The sequence below is a fragment of the Pseudophryne corroboree genome, chromosome 5 (genome assembly GCF_028390025.1).
Source record: "Pseudophryne corroboree isolate aPseCor3 chromosome 5, aPseCor3.hap2, whole genome shotgun sequence".
NCBI classification, from domain to species: Eukaryota; Metazoa; Chordata; class Amphibia; order Anura; family Myobatrachidae; genus Pseudophryne; species Pseudophryne corroboree.
The window spans coordinates 802251829-802272108 of record NC_086448.1 but is presented as its reverse complement, the minus strand read 5'-3'; the positions used below and the strand labels follow the sequence as shown (position 1 = coordinate 802272108).

Genomic DNA, 20280 nt, shown 5'->3' with positions numbered 1-20280 from the left:
CGCTCCCAGCCTCCTGGAAGAATGGTAAAGTCTCCCGACCTGCGCCACCCACCTGCAGTCCCCAACATCTCCCCACCCACCCACAGCACTCCCGCAAAACCTGACCGCTCATCTCTACTAATTATTTGTGATTCTGTGAGGAGACCTGGAAAACATGCACTGTTGGGGGGTCCTGAAGACTTAGGGGTCTATTTACTAAGCATTGGATGGAGATAAAGTGGACGGAGATAAAGTACCAGCCAATCAGCTCCTAACTGCCACGTCACAGGCTGGGTTTGAAAAATGACAGTTAGGAGCCGATTGTCTGGTACTTTATCACCAGTGACTTTTTCTCCACCCAAGGCTTACTAAATAGACCCCTTAGTTTGAGAACCTATGGGGTAGAGCGTAGACCTCTCCTGAACAAGCACATGGTGAATAGAGGACCCTGTCATACTTGCCGACTTTTTGGTAGGGGTCTCAGAGAGAGTCCATGGAAGGGGACAGCCAGACGGGTGGTATTGGGGCATGGCATTACGATTACATCATCATGGCCCAGTGCCGCTATGCAAAGCTGTGATTCCTGGCTCGATCAGGGGGCGATCGCGATGGGTCTGGATATGGACCATTCTCTTCCTGTTGCTAATCCATCATTTATATATTGTCAGATAACTGTGCAAATACTTAAGTATGAAACCACCGCACTATTGGACAATTAGGTGCGTGATAAAACTGTCACTGTATTTAAGTTTATTCTCTGGACCGTATTGAGTTTCGCAGCTACAAAGAAATACACATATAAATAAATAGGGTGCACGGCGAGGCTGCAGCTGCCTCTGTCTGGCTGTGACAGTGGAAGTACATTTTTGGATGAAAGGATTATTCAGTGTTTTCTGCTGAAGTCTGTTAGTCACCGCTGCACGGAACGCTCACTGCGGTACCTATAAATGCAGCGATTGTTAGTGTAGTAGAATGAGGGCATCCTGTGGGCAGGAATGTGGTGTTATAGGTGGGTTAATGACAGACTTAGCTGGCAGGGATTTAGGACGGGAGAGCTGTAGTTCAATAAATCAATTATTAATTGTAGGTCGCCCGGAGTGCGTTGGAAAGAGACTCATGTCTGTGATTTTACTATATTGAAAGTTGTTGTCAGGGCTGCCATCAGAAATTGGGGGCCTGAGACTGACAAAATAGACAGGGCCCCTCCCTTCCCTCAAAAAATTCTGCTGCTCTGCTCCATCCCTATGTGATGTCATACATTGTGACGTTACATATAGGTGGAGTCTTGTGGACCTACAGGAACGGGTCACAGAGAGCTGATGTGCAGGGAAGGCTTGTTTTAATAAGTCCTCCCTGCGTATCAGCCTTCTGTGGATTCACAGACTGGTGCAGCTCTACAGGTATTTGCGGTAGGAGCCAGTGGTGGGACCGGGACACCAGTACCCACAGTCCCCCCACCCCCCGACAGGGCCGGCAACAGAAATCTTGGGGCACTGTGCAGATATCTCTGGGGGGCCCCTCAGATAGATAGAGATTATATATGGCAGGGCAGTACGGATGGTGTAATGGTTAGCATTACTGCCTCGCAGCACTGAGGTCATTGGTTCGCATAGGCAAACGCAGGGGGTGTTTCTGGTTGCCTGGAAACCCCCCTCCTCTTGGCAAGTGACTCAAATTATGACAACAATAGCAATGGTATATACTTTTAATAGAGCTGCCGCCATATCATGCAGTTTAAGGGACAGAGCAGAGCTGCTGCACAGGCCTAGTGGTAGCAGCTTCTTCTACCAAATTTGCTGTATGTGTGGATCTGAGCACTCAGTCAGTGCACTGGACCAGAGAGTAGCTACCAGAAAGAAGAGACAGGAGCCTTACCCTGAGGTGGGAGAATGTGTGCTTAGAAAATTCAGTACTGGTTCTATTAGGTTTGTGAATTTATTTATTATGGGATGTTTAGGGGTATATTCAATTGCGGTCCAATTCTGGCGTGAATTCGAAAGTTTTTGGATTTGACACAATTCGACAGGCGAAACCCTCCACCCGGGACCAGAATTCGACATATTCAATAAATAACGGATTCGACTGTCCCGCTGTCGAAAAACGGACCAATTGACGAATACTGGGCAGCCTGGATTCGACTTCATGGACAGCACAAAAGTGTTAAATAAATCCTGAAAAAAATTGCGTGTGGTCCCCCCTCCTAATCATAACCAGCCTCGGGCTCTTTGAGCCGGTCCTGGTTGTAAAAATATGGGGGAAAAATGACAGGGGTCCCCCATATTTTTAACACCAGCACTGGGCTCCACTAGAAAGAGAGATAATGCCACAGCCGGGGGACACTTTTATATAGGTCCCTGCGACCGTGGCATTAAATCCCTAACTAGTCAACCCTGGCCGGGGTACCCTGGAGGAGTGGGGACCCCTTAAATCAAGGCCCCCCCTCCAGCCACCCAAGGGCAAGGGTGAAGTCCGAGGCTGCCCCCCCCATCCAAGGGCGGCGGATGGGGGGCTCTGATAGCCTTTTGTGACAAAAAAAGAATATTGTTTTTTGTAGCAGAACTACAAGTCCCAGCAAGCCTCCCCGCAAGCTGGTACTTGGAGAACCACAAGTACCAGCATGTGGGGGGAAAACGGGCCCGCTGGTACCTGTAGTTCTACTACAAAAAAATACCCCAAAAAAACACAACGCACACACCGTGTTAGTACAACTTTATTACATACATGCACACCTACATACACACATACTTACCTATGTGATCCTCTTCTCCAGTAGAATCCAGGGGTACCTGTAAATAAACTTATACTCACAACAATCTAGTGTAGATCTGTCCTCTTCTGTTTGTAATCCAGGGACTTGGCAAAATAAAAAAATGAAAAACACGAACCACGCACTGAAAGGGGTCCCATGTTTACACATTTCCCGACTGGCGGGACCCCCCCCCCCCCGTGACTGCTGTCAAAGAGGGTCCCTTCAGCCAATCAGGGAGCGCCACGTCATGGCACTCTCCTGATATATTTCCTTTCTCCCCCTACACACCACAGTCTGCGTCTCCCTCGCTCCTTCCTCCCGCACACCCCACACCACTGTCTCTCCTCAATGACTCCATGCTGCATTCCCAGCTCCCCCACCCCATCCCAATGCCCTGTATTCCCTCACCAATCCACTCTCCCCGGGCAGAGACTCACCTGCGCTGCACTCCCCAGTATCCAGACCCAAATAGTCACACAGCAGACCCCACAAGAAGAGGCCGGTGGTGAAACGTGAATCCTGGCCAGCAGATCTGCTTTCATGTCCCGTAACTGCCTGCAAGAGAGCTGGACCCGGAAGAGCAGGCGCATGCTCACGCCGCACAGTCACTGTGTGTGAGAGGTTCCTGTCACTCTGAGGCTACGTCCACGCCGCCTACAGCTCACTGCCCTATTTGGATAAGATGGCTCACATCCCTGCCGGGCACTGTGGTGTATCCTTGGGGGCCCCTCTGATCCTTGGGGCCCAGTACTGGTATCCCCTTACACTATGCCCGAATACTGCTTAGTTTCCTCGCCAATTGCAATAAGTAACATTATACAACTGGGAATTTCCATCCCCTGTAAAACGGTATCCATTTGGCAGGTCAACCCTACTTAGGTCGACAGTCACTAGGTCGACCACTGTTGGTTGACATTGACAAATGGTCGACACATGAAAATGTTCGACACTGGACAGGTCGACACATGAAAAGATCAACATGATTTTTAAAAAAAAATAAATAGATTTTTAACTTTTTCATACTTTACCATCCACATGGACTATGATTGGGCTTAGTAAACTGTTCCAAGCGCAGCGAGGAACCTTGCCTGCTCGCTCGCCATGCTGTACACTCATTGGGGTTCCTGGTCATGTTACGGAAAAAATGACACCAAAAACAGTTGAAAATAATCCATGTCGACCTTTTCATGTGTCGGCCTGTCCTGCATCGACCATTTTCACGTGTTGACTATTCGCCATACTTGCCGACATTCTGGCTGCTCTCTGCGGGAGAGAGCAGCCAGGTCGGCTCAGCAAGGGGGCAGGGGAGGGCTGTGACGTGGGGAGGAGGTGGACCGGAGGCGGGACGGGGGTGGAGCAGGGGCGGTATGGGGGCGGAGTTTCAGTGGCACATCCTTTAAACCACGCCCCCGCTCTGTAATGCCGTGATCCCCGGCATTACACTGCAGGGGGCGTGGCTATGATGACGCAATTCAGCAAGAATCGCGTCATCAACTGCCCGGACCGCCCACTTTACACACTAAGTGGGCGGACGGGCAGGGGGACCCCTGATTCCGGGAGACTTGCCTGCTCTTCCGGGGGGCCGGGAGGGTCACCCGATTTTCGGGAGCCTCCCGGCCATTCCGGGAGAGTAGGCAAGTATGCTATTCGCCCCATGTCGACCATGCAATGTCGACCAATAGTGGTCGACCTAATGACTGTTGTCCTTAACATGGTCGACCATTCATACCAGAACCCTTTAAAACAGTATTGAATGGTGCCATCGGGGCTTAACATCAATGGCATAAAACCACTGATGGAAAGCCATCGATGTTGCATCTCTGCTGTGGAGCACGGTGGGCAAATCAGGTATGGGGGGTACTTAGATGTGCAGTGGGGGTGGGACTAAGTTCCATACCTCTTGCATCAGTTAAAAAAAAAACACATTGGAACTCTGCCATCAATGGTAAAACCATCAACTATCGATGGTCGATGGCCATCCCTAGAGTGTGAAGAACTGAGGATCAGGAACACATGCAAACAAGGGTGAACTCAGGAGCTTTCATGTAACAGGATTATGTAGCGCTAATGCATTAAGGCTGCAGGAATGTACGGTAACCCGTCCTTTTACCATCCTTGGACCCCGGTAGTGAATTTTGCATCTGCTGATGATGTAGTATCCATCATCTGTTTCCTTCCTTTCAGAAAACCCTGCAATACTTGTTAAATATGCTTTCACAGGCATGGGGAATTCTTCACTGGCGGGGTTATCACTAATAGTAACCCTATGATGTGTAGTATAAAAGCCCTATAGTTTGGGGAAAACTGTTTTATCATTGTGCATTTATAACATAAAGTAGATTCAGGGCCGTCTTAACAGCACTGTATGCCCTGGGCAAAGCAATGCACTGGGGCCCCTACACGCCCATTCACAGGAACAAATAAATATAAAAAACTCATTATCTCCTCCTGTTGTCCTGCATTGTCTCTCCTTATGTTTCCATACAGTGAATGGGTGTCAGCACTCTTATTGGTGGGTAGCTCCAGCCATCCACCAATCAGCATGCTGATAGCAATTCACTGTCTTGCTGCAAGCTGGATACAGGTAGAGAATAATGCCTGGCTGCTCCGATTGTGTGTAATTCACAATCAGAGCAGCCGGGCAGCACTTTCTACCTGCCTCCCAAGAAGCTCCGAAGGCACTATCCCGGTGGGCGAATATCCCCAGCCCAGCCCGTCCTGTTCTAAGGCCCTTAGAATTAGGGGGCCCTGGGCAGCTGCCCAGTGAGCCTATACGTTAAGATGACCCTGCATAGATTTCCTGTTGCCGCTTATCCCAGCGTTAGGAAATCGATTAACGTTGCAATTTTGCAAGAAAATATTGCCGGAGCAGACTAATGCTACTCAGCTACTCGTCAATAGCAGCTGACAGCAGAACCAGAGTTAAACCCCATGTGGCCCTAACCAACATAATAGTTTGTGCCCCCTTTCTAATCTACATTTGTCAAAACACAACAACATAATAATGGGTTAAGGTAATCTGGGCCCCTCCTCCATGTGCTCATGCGTGAACTGGCCCACATACCCATTGGAACTATCCTTTTCACCATAAAATACATAAACTGTTTAAAATTAAAAAAATTAAAAGTAGTAAAAAATATTAAATAATTATGCTAAATAAATAAAGCATTTTTTTCTATGCACACTAACTATAGGAACAGTGTGGAAGTGCACATATGGCCATAATCCTTCTTCAGTAGGCTGCTTTTCTTCTCCTAGGAAGCTGTCACTGGTTGAAGCCTTGCAGATCTCTTTGCCGACGGTGTTGGTAGCATTAAGATCGACTGCACAGTGAGGTCAAAAGTCTGTGCACAAAAAATAATTGTAATTATTCCCCCATAAAAGATGAGCTGTGATCTGTGCAAGTGCACCACCACATTCACCTTACCATAAACCATTTGCATAGAACTCCACTGAGGATTATAGCAAGTTTAAACAATCACAGTATGATGGAAAAATTTTCATGAAAAATATTTTCACAGCGATGACTTCTATAATCTAGGGCAGAGGAGGTTCTCAAACTCGGTCCTCGGAGGCACACACAGTGCATGTTTTGCAGGTCTCCTCACAGAATCGCAAGTGAAATAATTAGCTCCACCTGTGGACCTTTTAAAATGTGTCAGTGAGTAATTAATACACCTGTGCACCTGCTGGGTTACCTGCAAAACATGCACTGTGTGTGCCCCCGAGGACCAAGTTTGAGAACCTCTGATCTAGGGCCTGGTCATTTTCCCCAAAGTTATTTGGAAAAGTTTTTTCAAATCTTCCTGGGTGAATATTTTCCCTCAGTGTTGTGAAGTTGTCGATTTCTTACTCAGAACGGAAGGAAATCAATAACATATCATGATTTGGTGATTTGGGTAAAAAAAAATGACATACACGCCAGTCTATTGTGGTGATAAAACTATTATGGTTATGGTTAATCCACTAAGGTCAACACAATAGTCAAGCTGCAATTTTTTGTTGTTTCGAAATAACTATGTGTAATACTGTAGATTGCTGCGTGATTTATATCAGAGGCCTGAGCCAAACGCAACAACGGAATTCCTCACTACTAGAAAGCACAGAGGGAGTACAAGAGTTCAGGTCTTACTTCCTCTTTCTTCTAATGCCAATAAAATCATTTTCCTTAGTATGCAAATCTATCCATATTGCATTTATTCTCAATCAGGCTTCATTACGTCTATTTATTGGCCTCATTATAGCTCCCTATTATTATTTATAATCATGTTCATATATTATAATAATAATTATTATCATAATTTCTCTGACGTCCTAGTGGATGCTGGGAACTCCGTAAGGACCATGGGGAATAGCGGGCTCCGCAGGAGACTGGGCACTCTAAAAGAAAGATTAGGTACTATCTGGTGTGCACTGGCTCCTCCCTCTATGCCCCTCCTCCAGACCTCAGTTAGAATCTGTGCCCGGCCCGAGCTGGTTGCACACTAGGGGCTCTCCTGAGCTCCTAGTAAAGAAAGTATTTGTTAGGTTTTTTATTTTCAGTGAGATCTGCTGGCAACAGACTCACTGCTACGAGGGACTAAGGGGAGAAGAAGCGAACCTACCTGCTTGCAGCTAGCTTGGGCTTCTTAGGCTACTGGACACCATTAGCTCCAGAGGGATCGAACACAGGCCCAGCCTCGGTCGTCTGGTCCCGTAGCCGCGCCGCCGTCCCCCTTACAGAGCCAGAAGCAAGAAGAACGTCCTGGAAATCGGCGGCTGAAGACTTCGGTCTTCATTAAGGTAGCGCACAGCACTGCAGCTGTGCGCCATTGCTCCCTATGCACACCACATACTCCGGTCACTGATGGGTGCAGGGCGCTGGGGGGGGGGGGCGCCCTGGGCTGCAATTAGAGTACCTTAACTTTGGCAAACAACACATAATATAGCCTAATAAGCTATATATGTGTAAAAATCCCCTGCCATAATACAATTATAAGAGTGGGAGAAGTCCGCCAAAAAAGGGGCGGGGCTATCTCCCTCAGCACACTGGCGCCATTTTCTCTTCACAGTGCAGCTGGAAGACAGCTCCCCAGGCTCTCCCCTGCAGTTTCCAGGCTCAAAGGGTTAAAAAGAGAGGGGGGGGCACTAAATTTAAAGGCAAAACTGTATATAAAAAAGCAGCTATAGGGATAAATCACTTTCTATTAGTGTAAATCCCTGATTAAATAGCGCTGTGGTGTGTGCTGGCATACTCTCTCTCTGTCTCCCCAAAGACAGAAAGAAGGGAGTCATGATTATTCCGTACTTGGACGATCTCCTTATAAAGGCGAGGTCCAAGGAGCAGTTGCTAGTCGGCGTGGCACTATCTCAGGAAGTGCTGCATCAGCACGGCTGGATTCTGAATATCCCAAAGTCGCAGCTGATTCCTGCGACGCGTCTGCTGTTCTTGGGCATGATTCTGGACACAGAACAGAAGAATTTCTCCCGGAGGAGAAGGCCCAGGAATTATCATCTCTGGTCAGGGACCTCCTGAAACCAAAGCAGGTGTTGGTGCATCACTGCACGCGAGTCCTGGGAAAGATGGTAGCTTCTTACGAAGCAAGTCCCTTCGGCAGATTCCATGCAAGGATCTTCCAGTGGGATCTGTTGGACAAGTGGTCCGGATCGCATCTCCAGATGCATCGTTTAATTACCCTGTCCCCGAGGGCCAGGGGGTCTCTGCTGTGGTGGCTGCAGAGTGCTCATCTGCTCGAAGGCCGCAGATTCGGCATACAGGACTGGGTCCTGGTGACCACGGATGCAAGCCTCCGAGGTTGGGGGGTAGTCACCCAGGGAAGAAACTTCCAAGGACAATGGTCAAGTCAGGAAACTTCCATACACATAAATATTCTGGAACTAAGGGACATTTACAACGCCCTGAGTCAAGCAGAACCCCTGCTTCAAAAACAACCGGTTCTGATTCAGTCAGACAACATCACAGCGGTCGCCCATGTAAACTGCCAGGGCGGCACAAGAAGCAGGGTAGCAATGGCAGAAGCCACAAGGATTCTTTGATGGCGGAGAATCACGTGATAGCACTGTCAGCAGTGTTCATTCCGGGAGTGGACAACTGGGAAGCTGACTTCCTCAGCAGGCACGACCTCCACCCGGGAGAGTGGGGACTTCATCCAGAAGTCTTCCAGCGGATTGTGAACCGTTGGGAACGGCCACAGGTGGACATGATGGTGTCCCGCCTCACCAAAAAGCTAAAAAGATATTGCGCCAGGTCAAGGGACCCTCAGGCGATAGCTGTGGACGCTCTAGTGACACCGTGGGTGTACCAGTCGGTTTATATGTTTTCCTCCTCTTCCTCTCGTACCCAAGGTACTGAGAATAATAAGAAGGAGAGGAGTAAGAACTATACTCATTGTTCCGGATTGGCCAAGAAGAGCTTGGTACCCAGAACTTCAAGAAATGATCTCAGAGGACCCTCGGCCTCTGCCGCTTAGACAGGACCTGCTACTGCAGGGGCCCTGTCTGTTCCAAGACTTACCGCGGCTGCGTTTGACGGCATGGCGGTTGAACACCGGATCCTAAAGGAAAAGGGCATTCTGGAGGAAGTCATTCCTACGCTGATAAAAGCTAGGAAGGATGTGACCGCAAAACATTATCACCGCATATGGCGGAAATATGTTGCTTGGTGTGAGGCCTGGAAGGCCCCAACGGAGGAATTTCAGCTGGGTCGATTTCTGCACTTCCTACAGTCAGGGGTGACTATGGGCCTAAAATTGGGTTCCATTAAGGTCCAGATTTTGGCTCTGTCGATTTTCTTCCAAAAAGAACTGGCTTCACTGCCTGAAGTTCGGACTTTTGTTAAAAGGAGTGCTGCATATTCAGCCCCCTTTTGTGCCTCCAGTGGCACCTTGGGATCTCAACGTGGGGTTGGATTTCCTAAAGTCGCATTGGTTGAGCCACTTAAAACCGTGGAGCAAAAATATCTCACGTGGAATGTGGTCATGCTGTTGGCCTTGGCTTCGGCCAGGCGTGTATCAGAATTGGCGGCTTTCTCATGTAAAAGCCCTTATCTGATTTTTCATATGGATAGGGCGGAATTGAGGACTCGCTCCCAATTTCTTCCTAGGTGATATCAGCGTTTCATTTGAACCACCCTATTGTGGTGCCTGCGGCTACTCAGGACTTGGAGGATTCCAAGTTGCTGGACGTAGTCGGGGCCCTGAAAATCTATGTTTCCAGGATGGCTAGAGTCAGGAATACTGACTCGCTATTTATCCTATGTGCACCCGACAAGCTGGGTGCTCCTGCTTCAAAGCAGACTATTGCTCGCTGGATCTATAGCACGATTCAACTTGCACATTCTGCGGCTGGACTGCCGCATCCTAAATCAGTAAAAGCCCATTCCACGAGGAAGGTGGGCTCTTCTTGGGCGGTTGCCCGAGGGGTATCGGCTTTACAGCTTTGCCGAGCTGCTACTTGGTCGGGTTCAAACACATTTGCAAAATTCTATACAAGTTTGATACCCTGGCTGAGGAGGACCTTGAGTTTGCTCATTCGGTGCTGCAGAGTCATCCGCACTCTCCCGCCCGTTTGGGAGCTTTGGTATAATCCCCATGGTCCTTACGGAGTTCCCAGCATCCACTAGGACGTCAGAGAAAATAAGAATTTACTCACCGGTAATTCTATTTCTCGTAGTCCGTAGTGGATGCTGGGCGCCCATCCCAAGTGCGGATTGTCTGCAATACTTGTATATAGTTATTGCCTAACTAAAGGGTTATTGTTATAAACCATCTTTTCGTGAGGCTCAGTTGTTATTCATACTGTTAACTGGGTATAGTATCATGAGTTGTACGGTGTGATTGGTGTGGCTGGTATGAGTCTTACCCGGGATTCCAAATCCTTTCCTTATTGTGTCAGCTCTTCCGGGCACAGTTTCCCTAACTGAGGTCTGGAGGAGGGGCATAGAGGGAGGAGCCAGTGCACACCAGATAGTACCTAATCTTTCTTTTAGAGTGCCCAGTCTCCTGCGGAGCCCGCTATTCCCCATGGTCCTTACGGAGTTCCCAGCATCTACTACGGACAACGAGAAATAGAATTAACGGTGAGTAAATTCTTCTTTTTTATTAGTATTATTTTTTATTACTACTACTACTAATATTAATATTTACTTACATGGCTCCGTCATATACTGTACTTCAACACTTTACAATTGGAAAAGAACGCAGTAATAAAACCAGACTTGAGGCCTCGTGAAACGTTGGATGCATTTTATTGTCCAAGACATGCGAAATGCGTTCTGCAAATATGGAGCCTGTTACTGTATATAGCGGTTGCGGTGGTAGTCAGGGGGCAGAGATCTGTGCGGACACCTGTTTATAGCAGCTGTGGCGGTAATGGGGTGGGCGTGCGGGGGTCTGGGAAGTTGTCTGTGTATAGTGGCGGTAGTCGGGTGTGCAAGGATGGGTGTCAATAAGTGTGGGTACCTGTATGCAGCATCTGCGGTGGTCCTGGGATCCTAATCACTGGAACTGCCTTAATTTGCTGCGCTGTCCATTTAAAAAAAAAAAAAAAAGATGCGAGCTGTGATTGGATCACATTTTTTAAATCCAAGATGGCCACAGTGAGCTAATCACATCTCACCACATCATCGCCCTGCCCCCTTTGGATGATTAATTTGAGCCAGCGCGAGACAGGGTGCAGGCAGTACGACGCCGGAGGAGGACCTGAAGAGTGAAGATGCCTTGAGGAAGCCCTTGGGAGGTGGCGGTATTTAAAAAGAGCTTTAAGGCTGCTGCTCCCCAGTCCCCAGGTGAAGGTGCAGTAAAATAAATTATTAAAACAGGGGGGCGTGCTTGGATGCGGGGCTGATCGGCTGTGTAGCTGCTGGGCTCCTGCACATAGTGTTTCTCAAAGTGGCTTCCCGCTGTTGTCCCCGGCTCATTTCACCTCCCTGCGGTCTGCTTGCGGCTGAGGCTGGTGTACAGAACATCTCTGGGCGGCCTGGTGGCTCCCTGCACCTCCCTGATTTGCGGCCTCCATCCCTACCTGAAGCCGGGACCTCGATTTTGGAGCCAACCCGGCCGTGTGCTCCGAGACCGGAGCGCGGCCGCGCTGGGACCCCTGGAGTGACCTGTGGAAGTCTATCCCACCACACCCGCAGCGGTGACCTGCCCCAGACCCCTGGGCACCTCCAGACAGCGAGGAAACTTCTCTCTCTCCTGAGGACAGCCAGGTAGTTCACTGCTCCCTATGTGTATTTCTGGCTGCGGGCATCTTATAGCCTCAGATTTTAACTCCTTCAACCCCCACTGTACCAGTGAACTCACATTAAGGCCTGCTGCAATCACCTCTCTCCAGCCTCCTGGTGCCTGGGCTGACACTGGACGCCCCGGGGAGACATTCCCTGATACCTCTGCCTGCCTCCTCTGTTGGGGATAAATGTGTCTTGGGCGCCATCCTGGAAGCGGATTGGTGCGCTGCTGGATCCCCTGCTCATCCCCAGCTTGCAAGGTGAGCTTACTAAGGTCCCATAATTTGGATCTGGAAGGCCCCCACACTCTCTGGTGTTTGCCCCTGAAGCCTTTGACGCCACACAGCCTGTCACACTATATCAAAGGGGACCCACATTGTGCTGCCTCATTTTCCTGCATTGCCTCCCTCCCCTCAGACTCTGCTCTGCTCCTACCAGTCCCTTGACAGGGGCTTATAGGGATACTCTGCAGATTGGGTGCCCCATTCTACGGTGTTCATGAGGAGACTGTTCAGAACTTATGGTATAGCACCTCTCATACTGCTCTCCCTGATGGTATATGTTCTCCACCCTGCTCCCTACATGCCTTACGATGTCTGCTGAATCATGAATATGTCCACCTTTTAATGGGGGGACCGTGAAGAGTGACATCCCTTTCCTAGTATGTCAACCTTTTATTCTTTTTCCTACCTCGTGACTTTCCTTCTCTTAGCTCTATGCCGAGACAACGTGCTACTAAATCCGCTGTGGCCACCCCAGTCAAGTCTAAATCTACACCTACGACTGCCTTTCATAACCTTTTCGGGAGCCCTGTCACCTGTTGTGCCTACTTCCATGTCAAATACGCCACCTATAATGACTTCTGGCGGCTCGGAAGGTGCAATTACCCCGGAGACCTGTTCTCCCTCCGTTCAATCACAGTCTCAAATAGTGAGTCCGGAGCTCACAGAAATATTGACCCATCTCAGGTCCCTTCCTACAAGGCACGATTTACAACATGACTTGTAATCACTTGAACAGAGACTTCAGGAAGCGGTCCAGATTCGGATGGACTCTCTCCAAGCGGACTTGACTCAGGTGGGCCATCGCATGGTCTCTCTTGAGGAGCACAAGGATACAGTTGACTCCAAATTGTCCGATGTTGATACCATGATATCCCGTCAGAAACGCCTCCTGATTGATATGCATATGAGGCTTGATGACCTGGATAATAGGGGGCATCACAATAACTTGCGGGTCAGGGGCTTGCCTGAGGACGTTCCACAAGATGGCATCGTCGATGCACTCACAAAGATTTTTAATGAGGTACTGGGGTCGGACCCTAATAAGGAGATCAAGTTTGACCGTGCTCACAGGGCCCTACGTCCCAAGGGTTTATCCTCATAAAGTCTTAGGGATATTATCTGTCGCTTACATTTCTTCACCGTTAAAGAGCAAGTCATTCATCATGCACGCCGAGTCAAGAAAATTGACTTTAATGGGAACTCTATCCAAATATTTCAGGACCTCTCTTGGAATACCCTGCATCAACGTCGACTACTCCGCCCACTTGTTGAGGAGCTCCGCAAGAAAAATCTTAAATACCAGTGGGGATACCCCTGAGTGTTATTGTTCTCCATGATGGTATTACTTCCACAGTTCAGATGCCTGCGGATGTTCCACCGTTTTGTGAGGCCTTGGGTCTCCCTTCATTTGTCTTGCCAAATTGGTTAGACCTACCTCTCTCATCGGCACTGCCTCAACCTAGACGAGAGAGATGGCAAACAGCTCGTACCTCCAGGAGGCGTAGGCGCAATTCTCAGGTGACGGAGGACACTGATGTCCCCTGAGATGGTATCACCTTATTTTGCCTAGTATGTTTGTATACTTGTTCCTTCCTCATATTGGAAGGCTCACCAGTTCGTATACTTATGTTTACTGTAGATATTACCCATGTACATACTATAGATCCTTTTGATTGTATTTGAGTCTCGCTTATTATATACCATTGCCGTGCATTTAATAAGGTGATAGATTTGTCTCTATCACCTTAATGTTCTCTTCCTCACCCTGCTACCTTTGCAAATTTTTTATAATTTTTTATGTTGACAGTTTGGATCATCTGATTTTTTGGATAGTTTTCGGATAGTTCTTAAATTCTTCTCACATACTGTTACTCATGTTTGGAATACCTGATATACCTTATCAATGTTATATCGAGATACCCTCTTGTAGGGGATGATAGGATGTCGCTATTCACTTTCTCTCCACTGAACTTCCCAGTTCTTTTCCCTGTTGTGCATATGTTGACTATGGACCCAGTCGGGGTTTCCATGGCATCTTCTACAGGGTATGTTCTGTCCAAGACTCCTTCTTGGCAAACTTTTTTTGTACTTTTGCATTTCTTCTGGTTTCTATTGTTTTTTTTTTTTTTACTACTTCCTCTGTCCTTCTCTTTCTCTTCTTCTTTTCTCTTCTGTCCACTCGGCCTTGGGAGGGATACCCTCCTTGACTGTTTAGTCCCTATAAAGTTTCCTAATGGCTAAGCTTAAACTACTATCGATCGAATAACGTAAAGGGCCTTAAAGTGCCAGAGAAATGCTCCTGTCACACACTTTACACATGGATAAAATAGATAATAGGATTTTAATACCTACCGGTAAATCCTTTACTCTTAGTCCGTAGAGGATGCTGGGGACACTTCAAGAACCATGGGGTATAGACGGGATCCGCAGGACACATGGGCACTTTGAGACTTTGAAGGGGTATGAACTGGCTCCTCCCTCTATGCCCCTCCTTCAGACTCCAGTTATAGGAATTGTGCCCAGGGAGACGGACATTTCGAGGAAAAGTATTTATTGTTAAACTATGGTGAGATACATACCAGCTCACACCACAAACACGCCGTACAACATGGCATTTAACAGAAGTCCAGTCAACAGCATGAACAATGTCAGCAACAGGCTGACTATAACAGAAACACAACCTGTGTGTAACCATAACCAATAACTAAGAATTAATAACTGCAGATAGAGTCCGCACTGGGACGGGCGCCCAGCATCCTCTACGGACTAAGAGAAAAGGATTTACCGGTAGGTATTAAAATCTTATTTTCTCATACGTCCTAGAGGATGCTGGGGACACTTCAAGAACCATGGGGTTTATACCAAAGCTCTAGAACGGGTGGGAGAGTGCGGATGACTCTGCAGCACCGATTGACCAAACATGAGGTCCTCATCAGCCAGGGTATCAAACTTGTAAAATTTCGCAAAAGTGTTTGAACCCGACCAAGTAGCTGCTCAGCAGAGTTGTAATGCCGAAACCCCCCGGGCAGCCGCCCAGGATGAGCCCACCTTTCTGGTAGAATGGGCCTTCACTGATTTTGGTAACGGCAATCCAGCCATAGAATGAGCCTGCTAAATCGTATGACAGATCCAGTGCGCAATAGTCTGCTTGGAAGCAGGATTTCCAATTTTGTTGGAAGCATACAGAACAAACAAAGCTTCTGTTTTCCTAAGTGGAGCCATCCTGGTGACATAAATCTTTAAAGCCCTGACCACATCGAGAGATTTTGACTCAGCAAAGACGTCAGTAGCCACCGGCACCACAATAGGCTGGTTCATGTGGAACGATGAAACCACCTTCGGCAGAAATTGTTGACGAGTCCTCAACTCTGCTCTATCCTCATGGAAGATTAAATAAGGACTCTTGTGAGACAAAGCCGCTAATTTAGACACCCGCCTTGCGGATGCTAAGGCCAATAACATGACCACTTTCCAAGTGAGAAATTTCAACTCTACCTTCTGTAATGGTTCAAACCAATGAGATTGCAGGAACTGCAACACCACATTAAGATCCTATGGTGCCACTGGGGGCACAAAAGGAGGTTGGATGTGCAAAACGCCTTTCACGAAGGTCTGAACTTCTGGAAGGGAGGCCAATTCTTTTTGAAAGAAAATCGACAATGCCGAAATTTGTACTTTTATGGAGCCTAACTTTAGGCCCGCATCCACCCCTGCTTGTAGAAAATGGAGAAAACACCCTAGCTGAAATTCTTCCGTAGGAGCCCTCTTGGATTCACACCAAGACACATATTTTCTCCAAATACGGTGATAATGTTTTGCCGTTACTTCTTTTCTAGCCTGAAGAAGTGTGGGAATGACTTCACGTGGAATACCCTTTCGGGCTAGAATTCAGCGTTCAACCGCCAAGCCGTCAAACGTAGCCGCGATAAGTCTTGATGCACGCACGGCCCCTGCTGTAACAGATCCTCTCGTAGAGGAAGAGGCCAGGGATCTCCTATGAGTAATTCCTGAAGATCTGGATACCAAGCCCCTCCTTGGCCAGTCCGGAACAATGAGGATCGCCTGAACCCTTGTTCTTCTTATGATCTTTAGCACCTTTGGTATGAGTGGAAGCGGAGGGAACACATACACCGACTGAATCACCCATGGTATCACTAGCGCGTCCACAGCTATGGCTTGAGGGTCCCTCAACCTAGAACAATGTCTCTGAAGTTTCTTGTTGAGGCGAGACGCCATCATGTCTATTTGAGGAATTCCCCAAAGACTTGTCACTTCTGCAAAGACCTCTTGATGCTGACCCCACTCTCCTGGATGGAGATTGTGTCTGCTGAGGAAGTCCGCCTCCCAGTTGTCCACTCCTGGAATGAAGATTGCTGACAAAGCGCTTGTATGTATTTCCGCCCAGCTGAGAACTTTTGTGGCCTCTGCCATTGCCGCTCTGCTCTTTGTTCCGCCCTGACGGTTTATGTGCGCTACTGCTGTTATATTGTCCGACTGGATTAGTACGGGCAGGTTTCGAAGGAGGCGTTCCGCTTGAAGAAGACCGTTGTAAATGGCTCTTAACTCTAGAACGTTTATGTGTAGACAAACTTCCTGGCTTGACCATCTTCCCTGGAAGTTTTCCCCCTGTGTGACTGCTCCCCAGCTCCAGAGACTCGCATCCGTGGTTACTAGGATCCAGTCCTGGATCCCGAACCTGCATCCCTCCAGGAGGTGAGAGCTGTGCAGCCACCACAGGAGTGAGATTCTGGTCTTGGAGGACAGGATTATTTTCCGGTGCATGTGCAAATGGGATCCGGACCACTTGTCCAACAGGTCCCACTGAAACACTCTGGAATGGAACCTGCCAAATTGAATGGCCTCGTAGGCCGCCACCATATTTCCCAGCAGACGAGTGCATTGATGGATCGATACTCTCGCCGGTTTCAGAATCTGTTTGACCAAACTCTGGATTTCCAGTGCCTTTTCTTCTGGCAGAAACACTCTCTGTAATTCTGTGTCCAGAATCATTCCCAAGAACGACAGCCGTTTTGTCGGATTCAACTGTGACTTTGGCAAGTTTAGAATCCAACCATGTTGTTGTAGAACTGTCAGGAATAGCGTAATGTCCTGCACCAGCTTGTCTTTGGATCTGACCTTTATCAGGAGATCGTCCAAGTAAGGGATAAATGTGACTCCTTGCCTGTGTGAAGGAGAACCATCATTTCCGCCATTACCTTGGTGAAAATCCTCGGAGCCGTGGACAGACCAAACGGCAACGTCTGAAATTGGTAATGACAATCCTGAATAGCAAACCTCAGGTAAGCCTGATGCGGAGGATATATGGGGATGTGTAAGTAGGCAACCTTTATGTCGACCGACACCATGAAATCCCCTTCCTCCAGACTGGAGATCACTGCTCGGAGAGTTTCCATCTTGAATTAGAATTTTCTTAGGTAAAGGTTGAGGGACTTTAGGTTCAGAATTGGTCTGACCAAACCGTCCGGCTTTGGGACCACAAAAAGGCTGGAATAAAAGCCTTCTCACTGTTGAGACGGGGGAACCCTGATAATGACCTGATTTAGACACAACTTTTGTATTGCATTGCATACAACCTTCCTGTCCGTAAGAGAAGCTGGTAAGGCCGATTTGAAGAATCGGTGAGGGGGAACATCTTGAAACTCCAGTTTGTACCCCTGGGACACTATTTCTAAAACCCATGGGTCCAGGGCTAAACGAGCCCAGATTTGACTGAAGAGCTTGAGACGTGCCCCCACCGGTGCGGACTCCCGCAGAGGAGCCCCAGCGTCATGCAGTGGATTTGGCAGAAGCCGGGGAGGACTTCTGCTCCTGGGAACCTGCGACGGCCGGAGACCTTTCACCTTTTCCTCTTCCCCTATTAGCGAGGAAGGATTAACCCCGGCCTATTTTGTATTTATTTGGCCGAAAGGACTGTATCTGAAAATGGTCTTTCTTTTGCAGTGGAGGAACATAAGGCAAAAATGACGACTTATCCGCGGTAGCCATAGATACCAACTCAGTGAGACCGTCACCAAACAAGACACTACCTTTATATGGGAGCGACTCCATAGCTTTCTTAGAGTCAGTATCAGCATTCCATTGATGAATCCACAATGCTCGTCTAGCTGAAATTGCCATGGCATTGGCTTTTGATCCCAAAATGCCAATATCTCTTGCCGCCTCCTTTAGGTAGGCCGCAGCGTCCCTAATACAAACCAGCGTTAACAGGTTGCTATCCCTATCTAGGGTATCTATATCAGATGACAAGTTATCTGCCCATTTTTCAATAGCACTACTCACCCACGCTGATGCAATGGTTGGTCTGAGCAGTGTGTCTGTGGCGACATAAATGGATTTTAACGTATTTTCCTGTCTACGATCCGCAGGATCCTTAAGGGCTGCCGTGTCAGGAGACGGTAAAGCCACCTTTTTAGACAACCGTGATAGGGCCTTGTCCACAACGGGGGATGATTCCCACTTTTCTCTATCCCCAGAGGGGAACGGATATGTCACCTGAATTCTTTTGGGAATCAGAAACTTTTTGTCAGGATTTTCCCACATTTTTTCAAAAAAGGTATTCAGTTCATGAGAGGGCGGAAATGTTACCTCAGGTTTCTTTCCCTTATACATACAGACCCTAGTATCAGGAACAGCAGGGTCCTCAGTGATATGTAATACGTCTTTTATTGCCACAATCATGTACTGAATGTTCTTTGACAATTTTGGGTCTAATCTGGCATCACTATAGTCGACACTGGAGTCAGTGTCCGTGTTGGTATCTGTGTCTGCCACCTGAGCAAATGAACGTTTATGTGACCCCGAGGGGGTCTGGACCTGTGATAACACATCCTCCACAGATTTCTTCCATGCCTGGTTCTGAGATTCAGATTTATCCAATCTCTTATTAATAAGAGCCACATTAGCATTCAAGGCATTCAACACATTTACCCAATCAGGAGTCGCCGGTGCCGACGGGGTCACTCCCACAGCCGTTTCTGTCCCTAACCCAGTCTCCTCCTGGGAAGAGCACTCAGCCTCAGACATGCCGACACACGTGTACCGACACCCACAGACACACTGGGCAAATAGGGGACAGACCCACAGTAAAGCCTGTCAGAGAAACACAGAGGGAATTTGCCAGCTCACAACCCAGCGCTCAATCCCAGGTCTGAAACTTTAATATAAAGCCCCAGACCAGTAGCGCTTTTATATTTGCACCAAATTATGTGCCCCCCCCCGTTTTGCACCCTGTTACTTGTACAGCAGTGTTTGGAGGAGAGGACCAGCGTCTCTGCAGCTTTTGTGAAGAGAAAATGGCGCTGGTGAGAGCTGTGAGGGCTAAGCCCCGCCCCCTTAATGGTGCGCTTCAGCCCCGCTGTTTTTTAATATATTATACTGGCGGGGGTTTGGATTTTGTACCCAGGCACTATATTCCACTTTTGCCAGCCTGGAAATGAGGATTTTATGCTGCCCAGGGCGCCTCCCCCCCCCCCACGCCCTGCACCCTGTAGTGCCGCTGTGTGTGTGGGAGCATGGCGCGCAGCGTGATCGCTGTGCGGTACCTCAGAAAGCCGTCACTGAAGTCTTCTATCTTCTTATACTCACCTGTCTCCTGACTTCTGGCTCTGCAAGGGGGGTGACGGCGGGCTCTGGGAGTGAACCCCTAGGCGTACCTAGTGTTCCAAACCCTCAGGAGCTAATGGTGTCCTGTAGCCAAGAAGCAGAGCCTTTAAACTCATTAGAAGTAGGTCTGACTTCTCTCCCCTAAGTCCCACGATGCAGGGAGACTGTTGCCAGCAGTCCTCCCTGAAAATAAAAAACCTAACATAAAGTCTTTTCAGAGAAACTCAGTAGAGCTCCCGTGTGTGTGACCAGTCTCCCTGGGCACAATTCTAAAACTGGAGTCTGGAGGAGGGGCATAGAGGGAGGAGCCAGTTCACACCCCTTCAAAGTCTTAAAGTGCCCATGTCTCCTGCGGATCCCGTCTATACCCCATGGTTCTTGAAGTGTCCCCAGCATCCTCTAGGACGTATGAGAAATAG

At 48.4% G+C, this 20280-nt stretch overlaps 1 protein-coding gene across 6 annotated transcripts in view; it reads left to right on the top strand.

Annotated features, from left to right (window-relative positions):
- COLEC10 (collectin subfamily member 10) overlaps positions 1 to 20280 on the top strand; it is a 278842-nt gene that overhangs the window by 78985 nt on the left and 179577 nt on the right. The gene's annotated exons all lie outside the window — the stretch shown is intronic.